This window comes from Mercenaria mercenaria, chromosome 7, assembly GCF_021730395.1.
Source record: "Mercenaria mercenaria strain notata chromosome 7, MADL_Memer_1, whole genome shotgun sequence".
NCBI classification, from domain to species: domain Eukaryota; kingdom Metazoa; phylum Mollusca; class Bivalvia; order Venerida; family Veneridae; genus Mercenaria; species Mercenaria mercenaria.
The window spans coordinates 82,670,090-82,683,107 of NC_069367.1; the positions used below are offsets into that span (position 1 = coordinate 82,670,090).

At 32.1% G+C, this 13,018-nt stretch overlaps 1 long non-coding RNA gene across 4 annotated transcripts in view; it reads right to left on the reverse strand.

Annotated features, from left to right (window-relative positions):
• The window catches only part of LOC123553776 (uncharacterized), a 78,197-nt gene that overhangs the window by 62,419 nt on the left and 2,760 nt on the right, over positions 1-13,018 (reverse strand). Inside the window, exon 2 of one of the 4 annotated variants that reach the window (XR_006686849.2) lies at positions 8,529-8,653. The exons of 1 other annotated variant lie outside the window; for it this stretch is intronic. This is a non-coding gene — a long non-coding RNA (uncharacterized LOC123553776). Of the gene's footprint in view, positions 1-8,528; positions 8,760-13,018 lie in introns of those variants that run through there. 2 more of the 4 variants (XR_006686865.2, XR_008371863.1) reach the window with 2 other exon arrangements.

Sequence of the window (13,018 nt, forward strand, 5' to 3'; positions counted from 1 at the left end):
AAGAAGGCAAGTCATGTATTCAAATTCATTAAAACAGTAAAACCGTATTACACGTCTATTTGAAGATAATATTTAGTTATTTTAATCAGACAGACATTTTTATAATCTCAAAATTCAGAATTCACTCGTTTGTTGTTGTTGTTGTTGTTTTATATATATATAAGTTATTTTACGACAGTTTGTCACGGCAAACAAAATCCATCGTGTCTGGATAACTTCCTCTCAATGTCTGGAAGGATTAGTAACCCAGCATGTGAAATAAACTGAAGGACATACCTTTATCTTTGAATTTTCTATTCCAGAAAAAGGGTAATTCCAAAGCAGCACTTTAATACTGTATATCTAAACTTATAAACAAAACTAGCATGGAAGTTTTAATCATTTACGGAATATAATATCATGTATTTGATGTACACGAAAACGATATAGTTGATATTAAGGTGGTTCAACATCTGTTTCTAATTTCTTATTTTTATATTTTGTCCACTTTATAACAAAAATACGGAGCCCCTAATGTGACATGCGACACTTTCATTTTAACTGATAACGTTTTTTTTATCGTAAAAACGAGATGTTATTACCCTTTCAAAAAAGTGTCAGTGTTTTATTTTAAGTATTAAATTCTTTTTTGTTTCTAAAAACGAAAAGTTTTTCGAAAACAAAAGATTTTTATCAAATTAAGTTCGTATTTTCGAAATAATATTTCGATTTTACGAAAAATGACAATATAATAATATCTATAATAAAAGTACAGATTATTTCGTAAAAAATGCAATGACACTTTGTATTTATGAAATATTATTTCGTATTTTGGAAATGTATTCGTTGAACGTAATATCATTTCATTTTTTTTTGGAAATGCAAAAGAGAATGTACTTTCTAAATTAAAAGCGCCGGATGCCAGTTTAGTGGCCTCAGAAAAGGAGACAAATACATGTAAATAAATGTTGAATTAACATTTTCAGTGTGAACGTCAAAATATGAGAGCTACAACAGAAGTTCGGAAATTAAAAATACTGACTAAAACTTTGTGAATATATGAGCCGCGCCATGAGAAAACCAACATAGTGGGTTTGCGACCAGCATGGATCCAGACCAGCCTGCGCAGGCTGGTCAGGCTCCATGATGTTCGCTTTTATAATCTATTGGAATTGGAGAAACTGTTAGCGAACAGCATGGATCCTGACCAGACTGCGCGGATGTGCAGGCTGGTCTGGATCCATGCTGGCCGCAAACCCACTATGTTGGTTTTACTCATCGCGCAAAGAATGCAACCAAGATGAATACTAGCAGAATTCTTTACCTATTGGAAACATTAATTTTGGCCAAAAACTGCAACTTTGGAAAAAAATTAACAACAGAAAACATGTTAAGCACTTTAAAAATTTCCCTCTGCACAGAACAATTAGTAAGAACATGTATTGTTTATGGTACATTTGTCTAGTCATCTTACTGTCAATTTTGTGTTTGTACTATACTACAATTTTTATCTTCATAAAATCCTTATTTCATTAAAAAGTTAAATTTCATTTACTACCTTAATACGGGTTGCTCATTAAAATGAGTTATTGTTCCGTAAGGAAACAATATACAAACAGAACAGGATTAAGGGGAAATTAATAGCGGAAATTAATTAAAATGGAGTATAACATTTTTAACTTGATACAGTATAAGGAAATAAAATATACTTTAAACAATTTCCTTCTGTTGTACAAATACTTCAATTAAATTTAAACCTCGAGTTAAAATGTTTTTTTCGTCCTTAAATGATGTATATCTTACATACTGTAATGGAAAGAATGTCTTTCCATGGGTATTTCATACATTTCAGCGGCTTATTCTTACACATAGATTGACAGGTAAAATATCTTTTAGGGAACTACATTTTAAATGTGAAGACAGTTTATATGAATTAGCTACAATAATTTACATAAAAACATAAGTCCGGATATTCAGTGTTTAATATCATAGCATGTGGCAAAAATAATACAGGTTTAGATTCTGAAAATATTGTTTGTAAAACAATTGATCAAGAGATCATTTTAAGGCCAAAAACAATATTGTTATATTTATATGTAAGGAAAAATATAACAGTTTTATATAGTAACAGACCCCTTTACCCATATAACATATCATCTTCCGCGCGGCAAACACACACATGTACAAATTATCAAAGCGGATGAAGTAAAGTTATATGACACTTTTGAACAGATTTTGTTTTTAAATGACATGCACAAATTCCTTGTAACAAGGGCAGAAATTGGTTTCAAAATGAAGTTTTTCTGTGCCTGATAACTAAAAGAAACGTAAATATATCTGCCTGTATGCTTCCAACAGGCAGATTTCATACTAATATAAACTGTCAGAGGTCCTTATAACAAAAATATTAAAACGTTCAGAGACAATCTCTGTTGTTTTTTTTTATATAAAACAATTGAAGAACTAGTCTCGCCTAATACCTTTAACGCATATAAATACTCATTTTTAGAAAGAAAAATGTAGCTCATGTCATATAGACTGAATTATGTTAGGTGTCTGTAAGCGTGTCAGTAAATATTTGTGATATATTCTTGCAGTTTTCTCCCTTTTATATTCACACTACATTAAAGTATATTTTGGCGATATATTTTATAATATGAATAGCTTTATAACTCAGTTAAACTTATCTTCAAAGACGTAAGGTGTGGCGGTGCAGAGGTGACATAAATGGGGTTTTTCATACTACCGCGTGTGTATTAGTCATTATGAAGTCTAAACATCCAATTTTCAAATTTTTGACTCACTTATTTGATTATTATATAAGTTACATGGTACAAAAAATATGTAGACCATTTAGTTGATCAATATGGAGGTTGCTAATGGTTACCTACAGTTTTAAATATTAAACTGTAAATAGGTTATAGTTCACTTATAAACCTTCTAATGAATAAAGTTATTGCCTTCACTTCTTTACTTCAAAATGTAATTTCATTAGAAGGTCAAAAAATGATCTATATGCTATACATCTATGTCATTTCTATACAGTGTATGTTTATTACGCACGCATACATTAGTTATTACATGCGTTACGTATTAGCTATTACGTGTATGCCTATTAGCTCTTACAAGTGCGCGTAATTTTTCGAGCGCATGAAATAGTATAAAACTGTAATGTCGTAATTTTTATTATCAGCTGTATTTTAATAGTGTTCGATAATAAAGTAATAAATCATGGTTTTTATTGATGTATTCATTTAGGGCGGAGGTTTGAAAGGGTTAATCATGTTTTCAATTTGCTAAATGCATGTACAAATGATATGCGATCAGAATCGATTTAAAGAAAATCAAATCAAGTCTACAAAATAATCCTGTTAATATGCAAAACCAAAAAAAAAGTGGATTTCTTAAAAAGACTACAAAAAAAATATATTAAATTCTTTGTTCGTTCCACCTAAATTAAAAATATTTTTTCGAAATATCTTGCGTAGACAATTAAATACATATGCTAATTCTTTAATTCTTTGTTAAGATCATGATGATGGATTTCAAAAGTACATTTATATTGATTCTAAAGACAAGTACACTTTTCTTTTCACTTTCCGAAAATGGCTAAGCTGTGTGTTATCAATTTTAAGGACTGGGTTTATTAACATACCGTCTTGGAGGATGTCCAAATACCACAAATAGTTTGTGAACTTAGCTGTCACCTATATAGATATGATCAATAAGGAAATTCAAATTTTCTAAAAATTCAAATTCATGTAGAAAAAGTACGATAAGTGATATGTATGAATTGTCATCAAAATATAAACTGTGAAATTTATTAATTTATCTCTAAACCGGAATATAACATTAAATTTCTACATTAATGTTGAAATATTTATTTTAATTTTGATATTATTAGAGCTAGAACTTTAAGTGCCTTGGACTTTAAGAACAGAACAGAACAGAACATACGTTTATTTTTGTAGGAATTGAACCGAAGTTCCTTTCCAACCACAAATAATACTAACATACATCAAGATCAGATAACAATTGCATGATCACATATATCACAACAAACAAATAAATAAATAAATAAATAAATTCGGAGAGTGACAAAATAACACTAGCAATGTATCTGTATGATTATATTACATTATTTAAGGACATGTCTTATCAATCCATTAACGTTTTAATGAATGTCCGCAAGTGCTGTGTTAAACTGTTTGCATATCTTACATCGACTTTGTAGAACATATATTTTGACATTCCACAAGGATATCGGCTCGGGATATCAATTATAAAGTAAAAATAGAACACGTACATAGTCATGTAATACATAACAAAAATATGTGCATCTTATCGCGCGATTTGAAACCATTTGTGAAGACGTAATCATATATGTTTACTATTATAATCAAATATTGATACATAAAACTTGCCTAAACACCCTACGCATGTATCTACCCCATACTCATTTTTGCATATTGAATATAAAAGAAATGTATTTCTTGTTGGATTTTTTAAGCATCGTGTCTGCTATATCTTCCCAATACAGTTGCTAAATGTGCCGGGTATGGCTCTGGCCGGGTTAGCTGTACTCTAAGCTTCCGGGAAATCTAACCTTTAGACCGTGAACAAAACATATTACATCATTCTTTCTCCAGTTTTTCTTTCCTAACAACATTTGCGCAGTAAGTAAGGTATGTAGACAATTATCTACTGCGATAAGCACGCAAAAAAATAATACATGTAGAATTTGTGAACTTCAACTCCTCTAAAGAGCCACTTCTCAAGTATATTTATATGGCGCTTGGTATCTTTAATATTTTATAGACGCATACATAATTTTCAATGCATGTCCCCTCATTCAAATAGGAAGTACACATATAATCTGGTTCTTTTTTTATACATATCTACCTTCTTATGTTATTTATTTATTCATATTCCATCGATATCTTATATTACTGATATAATAAACCAAAAGTAAGACAGGTCGACTACTCTATCAGCACATCAAAGCCTATTTACAAGTACTTAAATTATCCTAACTGCTTTTATTTACTTTACATTAATTATCTATACATGTTACAATATACCAATTGAATGAAATAACGGATTTTAAAATACTCACATTTTGTTAATTTACCAAATTGAATGTAGAACGAAATGCGCTCCCAAATAATGACATTATTTCACTATATACGAAAGAAAAGTATTTGAAAAAAATGTTTGAGCAACATGTATCAGATATTTAGGTGGCAACACTCTATAATATACTGAATTGCCGCTCCAGTTCTGCATGCGAAAGAAAATATATGATAATGAATCTTCCAAATTGACATTTTTCAAGTGCATGAAACGTCTAACTTTAATAAACTTACTAACTTTTCCCGCTCCACGCTCGGTTTTAAGTTAAAGATTGATATATTTAGACTCAATATTAAATGGTCATCGTATTTTAACATAACAATAATGATAAATTCGTCGCGCCGTTACAGTTTCATAGGCTACCCTTAAATAAAAAGTTACAATCAGTAAGGACATTTTTATTACAAAGCACTTTGAATGTTTAATAAATGAGCCGCGCCATTAGAAAATCAACATAGCGCGTTTGCGACCAACATGGATCCAGACCAGCCTGCGCATCCGCGCAGTCTGGTCAGGATCCATGCTGTTTGCTTTCAATGCCTATTGCAATTAGAGAAACTGTTAGCGAACAGCATGGATCCTGACCAGATAGCGCGGATGCGCAAGCTAGTCTGGGTCCCTGCTGGTCGCACGCGCACAATGTTGGTTTTCTCATACCTTTTTTCTCCTTATTTAAATTCGTTAAATACAATGTCGCAGCGAAACAAACAAAATGTATATAACTTGATAAGTTAAAATGAATATGCAGCAAAAACATTATTAGGCTTCCATCAAAACATGCATTCTTCCTCTACAAGATTGTGGTTTTAGAACCACTGATGAGTATATATTTCCACATATAATACAAAGAACTGATGTAATGCCCGCCAAGTTGTTAGACACTGACTGAAAAATGACAGACAGACCCATCAACTAATGCACTCACATATTTACACACGCGACTTACTAACTCATGGACCCTCATTCACTCACTCGCTCACTTATAAGTGCGTTCACAAATTCAATGACCCAGTCACTGTTAGTTACACTCAGTCTCACTCATCAACTAATGCACTCACATATTTACACACGCGACTTACTAACTCATGGACCCTCATTCACTCACTCGCTCACTTATAAGTGCGTTCACAAATTCAATGACCCAGTCACTGTTAGTTACACTCAGTCTCACTCAGTCACTAAACTAACTCACAAACAAACACTCATTTATATAGGTATTCACTCACTCACTTGTTCATTCCCTCGCTCATGCATTCATTTATTCAATCAATCATCAATTCAAATACTTTAAAATCATTCTTACTCAGCTACAGTACTAACTGACTCGCTCCCGGGCTCTCTCACTCAATCACTTCAGTTATCAATACACTAACTAGTTTTCTTTTAAGTATCAAGATTGAAAAAATACTTTAACACTTAAGATTGGACCAAATATATACACTGTATCACTATTCAATCCAGTGTCAGTAATTTTTCATCACAAACTGAAAACGTTACCGTGTCAATTACAAGTTTTCTATGGGTTTTTTTTTCTCTCCTGTCATCATAGTTGAAACATCTCGGTTTCCTAGATAAAACGTTTCATTAACTTATATTTTCATTTTTTTTTTCTAACAATTGTTCAATGATTAATTGATTTTATTTTTGTTTAAATAATGAACTGTCTGATTTATTCAACTTAGGCGATATGGTATCTATACACTTGGGACTTTTGTTTATCATTCCACAGATTTGAAATTCAGTATATGATTATCAGGACGGTATCTTATTAAGGCAAACAAAATGTCTGGACAGAACTGTGATAAAAATGATTAAAATATTTATGAAATAAGTCTAAATCTACATATTTATATCATATATACATGAAAATTTCTCTAAGGGTTGACGTATGATGTACCAGTTAAATGATAATATCTTTATTATAGCCATGATATCTAAAACGTTTTCCGACCTCTACATTTCACCCAGACTCATTAGTGTTTAATTTTACCTTTAATTTACATTAATTTACTTTAGTTTTTAATTGAATGAGAATTTTAAGGATTTTGGATGACAGAACAGTTTGAATTAGCGTTAGTATAATTTCAGCCGATTGATTTGTTTTCAGGTGTTTTTATTTTCGGCCAGGTTAGCGAGGTACTATAGAGCTCCAGGTAATTAATCAGACGGTTACCGGTTCGAATTTGCTTTGGGACACGAGAAAACCTAAACAAAGTGAAAATCTCCAGTTTCAATAGTGACAATTAGAAAGATCATTTTAAAGAAGCCTGTCAAAATATGTTTATATTATATATGTTATATATAGCCCATATTTTTGAAATTCGCAATGTTACAATATCAGTCATATGAAAAAATGAAAAATATACTAAATTTTAACCACTTCGATATTTAATTTGATTTACACACCGCCGATCGGTATTTTAATAAATGCAATTTTTACGGTTATTCAAGCATATTTTAAGAAACCTCAGACATCCGTCGCTATTATACATGCTTCATTTATGACTGTAACATTATTTTTCAACAAAAGCAATGTGATCCTATTCAGTGAACATGATGATTATATATGTATACATACATAGATTATATTATACTTAACACCTGTAATTATTTTTATGGTTTTCATTTTCCCATCAAAAAACAAAGAAAATATTCAAAATATCAAACTTTAACATTGTAAGAGTACAATATCAATAACAATAAGCATGTAGACACTGCGCAGCTGATGTTGCGTGTGTGTATATTTACAATGTTAGTTCCAGTTACATATGTTTTTCTTATCTGTAGACGAATTCGATCGATAGAAGATAAGACTAAGTTTCAGCTTTACAATCTCCTTCTTTTTGGCTTAAATCTCAGTCGAACGAAACAATAAAAATAAAAAACCTTGCAAGTTTATATTTATATATACGAGTAATAAATATCCTAACGATAAAAACACGAAATTACTCTGACTAATCGATACATAATAAATATGGGCGTAGGTTAGTATATTTCATATCTTAAAATGACTGAATAAAAAAATGTATGCTATACTTATGTAAATCATTCATATTCTTGAGAGAGCACCTGCATCTGATATTTTTTTTTTTTTTCGTGTGCTGGTTCCACTGTACGGTGCAGACTCATAAGATATTGCACGGGATTTGCTTTTATATTTAATTTCATACATACAATATTTTAATTAAGTAATTTGTACATTTTTCTGCAACAAAAAATATGTTTTTCTTAAACTTGATCGATTTTCATACTGTACTTAAGTGAAACAATCAATGACTTTACGCAAAACAAAATGGCGGCCAGGTTTTGCCAACGTGGCAGAAGGAGAAGCGCTATGTGCGCATGACCTCTAAGAAGGCCGTTCCCGCGCAAGATACTGGGGGTTCCCTAAGTATCTAAAAATAGAAAAGCCTTACCTTAGTATTTATATTCCCTTAGAAACCCTAGAAAACGTGAGTATCGTGAATATCCAGGTGTTTAGGTTCCCACTACTAATCCAGCTATATTTGTGTTTGTGACGCACATATGAAACACGCACGCGCTGTAACCAAGACAAAACGTAAACAAAGCAACATGTTTTGCAATATCTGTAATGTCATTCGATACTTTAATGATAATTCACACAAAGAGCATTGGATTCATAGATATATAGCTGCATTGTCCTTTTCTAAATGCTTCTAAAGGGCGTTTTTATTCAAAAAATCTTGTATATCTCTAGTCAATAGACAACGTTGTTACACTCAAACACACTTAAGAAGGCCTTACAACTTAATTATAGATAAATGCGATAGATAAAATACTTTGAAATAGATATAGGTATAGTTGTTTTGTTTTTTACAACTTGATAACCTTTGTGTTTTTAGTCCTTGGTCAGGATTTGTTTTCCGAAAATCAGTCATGCAGCCGTTGCCCTTTCCTTCCTTGGCTAGGAGGCGGCAATATTTAACTTGCCTTAACAAGTTGATATTTTGCAAAATTATATATCGAATCAATCGTACCTGGATTTAAATGTTTTATAGTAGTTTCAGTATATTATTTGTACAGTGAAACTTCGATATTAAGACCACTGACGAGACCTTATCGGAAGTTTCAGAGATCGCTTTAGATACGTGCAAGGTATGAAAATAGTTGACAACTTGTATGTATATCAAAGCAAGTCATTTCAAAATGCTGTATTGACCGACAACGCCTTATTGTTTTACTATTAGTTTCAAAAATGCAGGAGTACAGCGACTGCTCTTTATCAACAAAGAGAAAGGACAATAATCTAACTAAATCTCAAATCCCCAACTTTTTCCAATCCTTTGGAATAATACGCTCAAACAAAGTCAACAGGAGTTTCATTTCAATAATATAACAAGCTCAAAGTATCATAATTATACTCTACATGTGTATATTATGTCTTGTTGACATCCAAGTGTGTGATTAAAGCCAAAAGTGCGATATCCAGTAAGCTTAACACGCCACATAGTTTGGACAAAGTATTAAAAGCATCGCTTCTTCATATTCAAGTCCAGTTTGAACGAAACGGAGAGGATTAGCAACAACTAAATTGTAACAAGTCACTTTATAGCTTTTAGCAATGCTTTGCATTATGGCCAAGTGCGTACAGTTTGCGATAAATGGCATAGACAACATAACTTAGCACAGTCCATTAATTGTACGACTCAATGAAGTATTTATATCGTCTTACAAAATATGGGTCGTATTGTAGATTTCTATGACAAAGATATTGAAAAAAAAAGATAATTTGAAAACCAACCCAAAAGATCAAATCAGCTGAAGAGCTTCACCTTATTTCAATGTTCCTTATGATATTAAGTTCAATAAGAATTACTTCCCTTGAATTACAGAACAAAACTATTTTACTTTGTACGTTATCAAAATGTTCCATGCAAAACTGATCCATGAAATAAACAGTATACTTTTTAAGATAAGAAACAGGTCACTTATATGAAAAAAATGAATAACAAACATCCTATATATCGAGGTTACACTGTATCTCATTCATTTCATTTTATATGTACGGTTATACCTTTGATTTTTCTTTAATCATAAGGATGATATACTTATATCCCTTAATTGTTTTACGCATTCCGAAAGGCGGGATGAACCTCTGCTAAAGTCAGGTCCCATTTACATTCCGTAAGATTTGATCTGTTTGCCTTCTCCGCTGTCACTATGCAAGGCTGCTGAAGTTTGGTCCCTTATAAGTTTCTCCCAAATAACAAGACCACTAGAGTTAATTCGCTTCATGAGAAATACCTTAAACCTATAACAGACTACTAGATTTAAGTCTCTTGATTTTATCGTACCAAGACCGTAAGAGTTAATACACTTGCTGAACAAAAATTGTAAACTTCGTTCAATCAATTTACGTAAGGCCTCCAGAGTTAAGTCCCTTCAGAATATTCCTTAATGTTTCTATTATTCATGTAGTTAATACCATGACTGAAAGAAGTATTTACGTAAGGCCGCCAGAGTTAAGTCCCTTCAGAATATTCCTTAATGTATCTATTATTCATATAGTTAATTCTTTATTTGATATAGCTGTGTAATGTCCATCTAGTCACATACTTCAATTTCCATCTAGTCACATAATTTTGTAAACTCTGTTATGCCTCTCTATGTCATGCCACCAACACAAAGGACCACAATGGAAATAAGAGTTTTCTCTTTTTTGTGTAATCCTTGGTGACGGTGTGCCTGTCATGGCTATTTTTAATTTCATGTATGCATTATGTTATTATGTTGTAATTACTATACATGTTGTTTTTTAATTGTCCATGTATGTGCACTCCTTACCGAAATAAATCTATCTCTAAATCTATCTATCTATCTACCATGACTGAAAGATGTATTTACGAAGTTCGCTTAAAACACAAAGACAAATATCAAACAGGGAATGCCACGTACCAAAATCGCAGCCTCCCCAAAACGATAGCCTTATATGGCCTATGCAATTTTGAAAATTTTCAAATTGGCTGTAATTTGCAAGAACTGTATATTATTTGCTACCAAAATGTCTGTCTACTATAAGGAATTTAGTTTTTATAAATAAATTTATTATTTTGTTCACAACATATCAATGAATATTGCTGAAATCGCAGAATTTGGAAAAAAACTGGCAATTTTTACCATATTTAGGTCATATGGGAAAGTTTTTAGTAGTGAGCACACTCAAGGACCACAAAACTATTATGACCACTAGTCCAGCTTATTTCACAGAATTTATGGTTATTTTTTTATTGTAGTCGACAGCTGTGCTCATAGCGAAAATTTCAGATATGTTTGAAAATTAGTTTAAAACGGAAGGTTTCCCATACCCATAATGTTAAAATTATTTTCAGGTATGTCTGATATTTTCTCCTAGAATGGATTTATTGTAAATAGTTTGTGCAGTTTGATAAAACAATACTACTTGATGAAAGAAAACATGTTCTTTACTAAATTTACCGACTTTATGTTTTTAGGCCATTTAGGTGCAAAAGTTAACCTTCTCCTTTGCTACAAAAGATAATAGGTAAGGGCAGGTTTCTCGGAAGCACAGAGCACCAAAAACACAGCCCCAGAGCAACGCATTTACATAGTAGGCCCACAACAAAAAGAAGCTGTAATGGAAAAATATTTCAGACGGGTTGCTTCAAACATCTAACAAGAACATATTAATTTAAGTTAAATATTGATAAAGGGGAAGGAAATGGTAAGGGGCGAAATGGGGTCGGGGTGGGGGGGGGGGGGGAATCCGAAGGGGAAAGTTGAACAAGGACAAAAATACAAGGGAATGCCATGTTCTTTAAAAACAGTCGCAGTACAACGTAAAAAACAAGGAAGAATATCCAACAGGGAAAGCCACGTTCAAAAAAGCAGCCTCCCCAAAGATACACACGAACAACTCTCGCACACCACACACAAAAGTGAACACAAAAGGACAAAACAAACAAATAAAGGAGCACAGAAAAACAAACATTGCCAATAAAGACAACAGTGACAAAATTATACAAAGTACGGGTGACTTTGCATAACTCAGCCACCAGTATAAAAATATAAAACTCCAGAGCAAACCATGTTTACAGGTAATTGATTCACATCATATACTGCACATGACTGCTAGAATTTACGTACTTAGAACCTTTATATGCTCTCATAATTACCCTAAGTATGTGTTTGTTTTTGGTCAAAATAATAAAATACATAGTCCAAAAAAAATTTATAACCGTCGATTCTTTCTGTGTCCAAGAATAAAACATCAGACTGTTTTTATTTTACTGTACGTTTTCTTCGTGTATCTACAACTAGATAATCCAGTAATCACGAACGCGCAAGAGGAGTGCCCTATCAGAGTCCAGAGATATTGTAGTTGTTGTATCACAAAGGAACATGTGCAAAAAGTAGTTTTTTCTATTATCTAATTTATTTTTCTGCCAAAATTCAAACAGTTATGAAGAAATGATATTTCCAAGTCTCTTATTCTTTCCACATTAAAGCTCCAGAAAACAACACGTTCCATATGACGTCATCATATTGCACAAATACATAAACAAACATTATTCTTTTTCAAAATAGACAACCAAAGTAAAAAAAGAAGAATATTTAGTTACAGCTATCTCATTTCACTGACGGTAGGAAAAACTTAACAGACACCGCTGAGTTTAGGATAATCAGGGACGCAACCGTTTATCAACAGGGCGCTCTAATGGGAATAATTCACCGTTTTCGCATGCCTAAAATCAGCAAATAAACAAACGTTTCATGCCAGAAAAAAAAATCGTTACAAAAATAAAGAAGATAGAAAGAGTTGAAAATACCTAACGTTTCCTTGACCCTGATGGTCCTGAATCGCTCACCTCTTCCCACATGACCCAGTTTTGAGTATGACGTCGTTTTTTCTATTATTAGACATAGT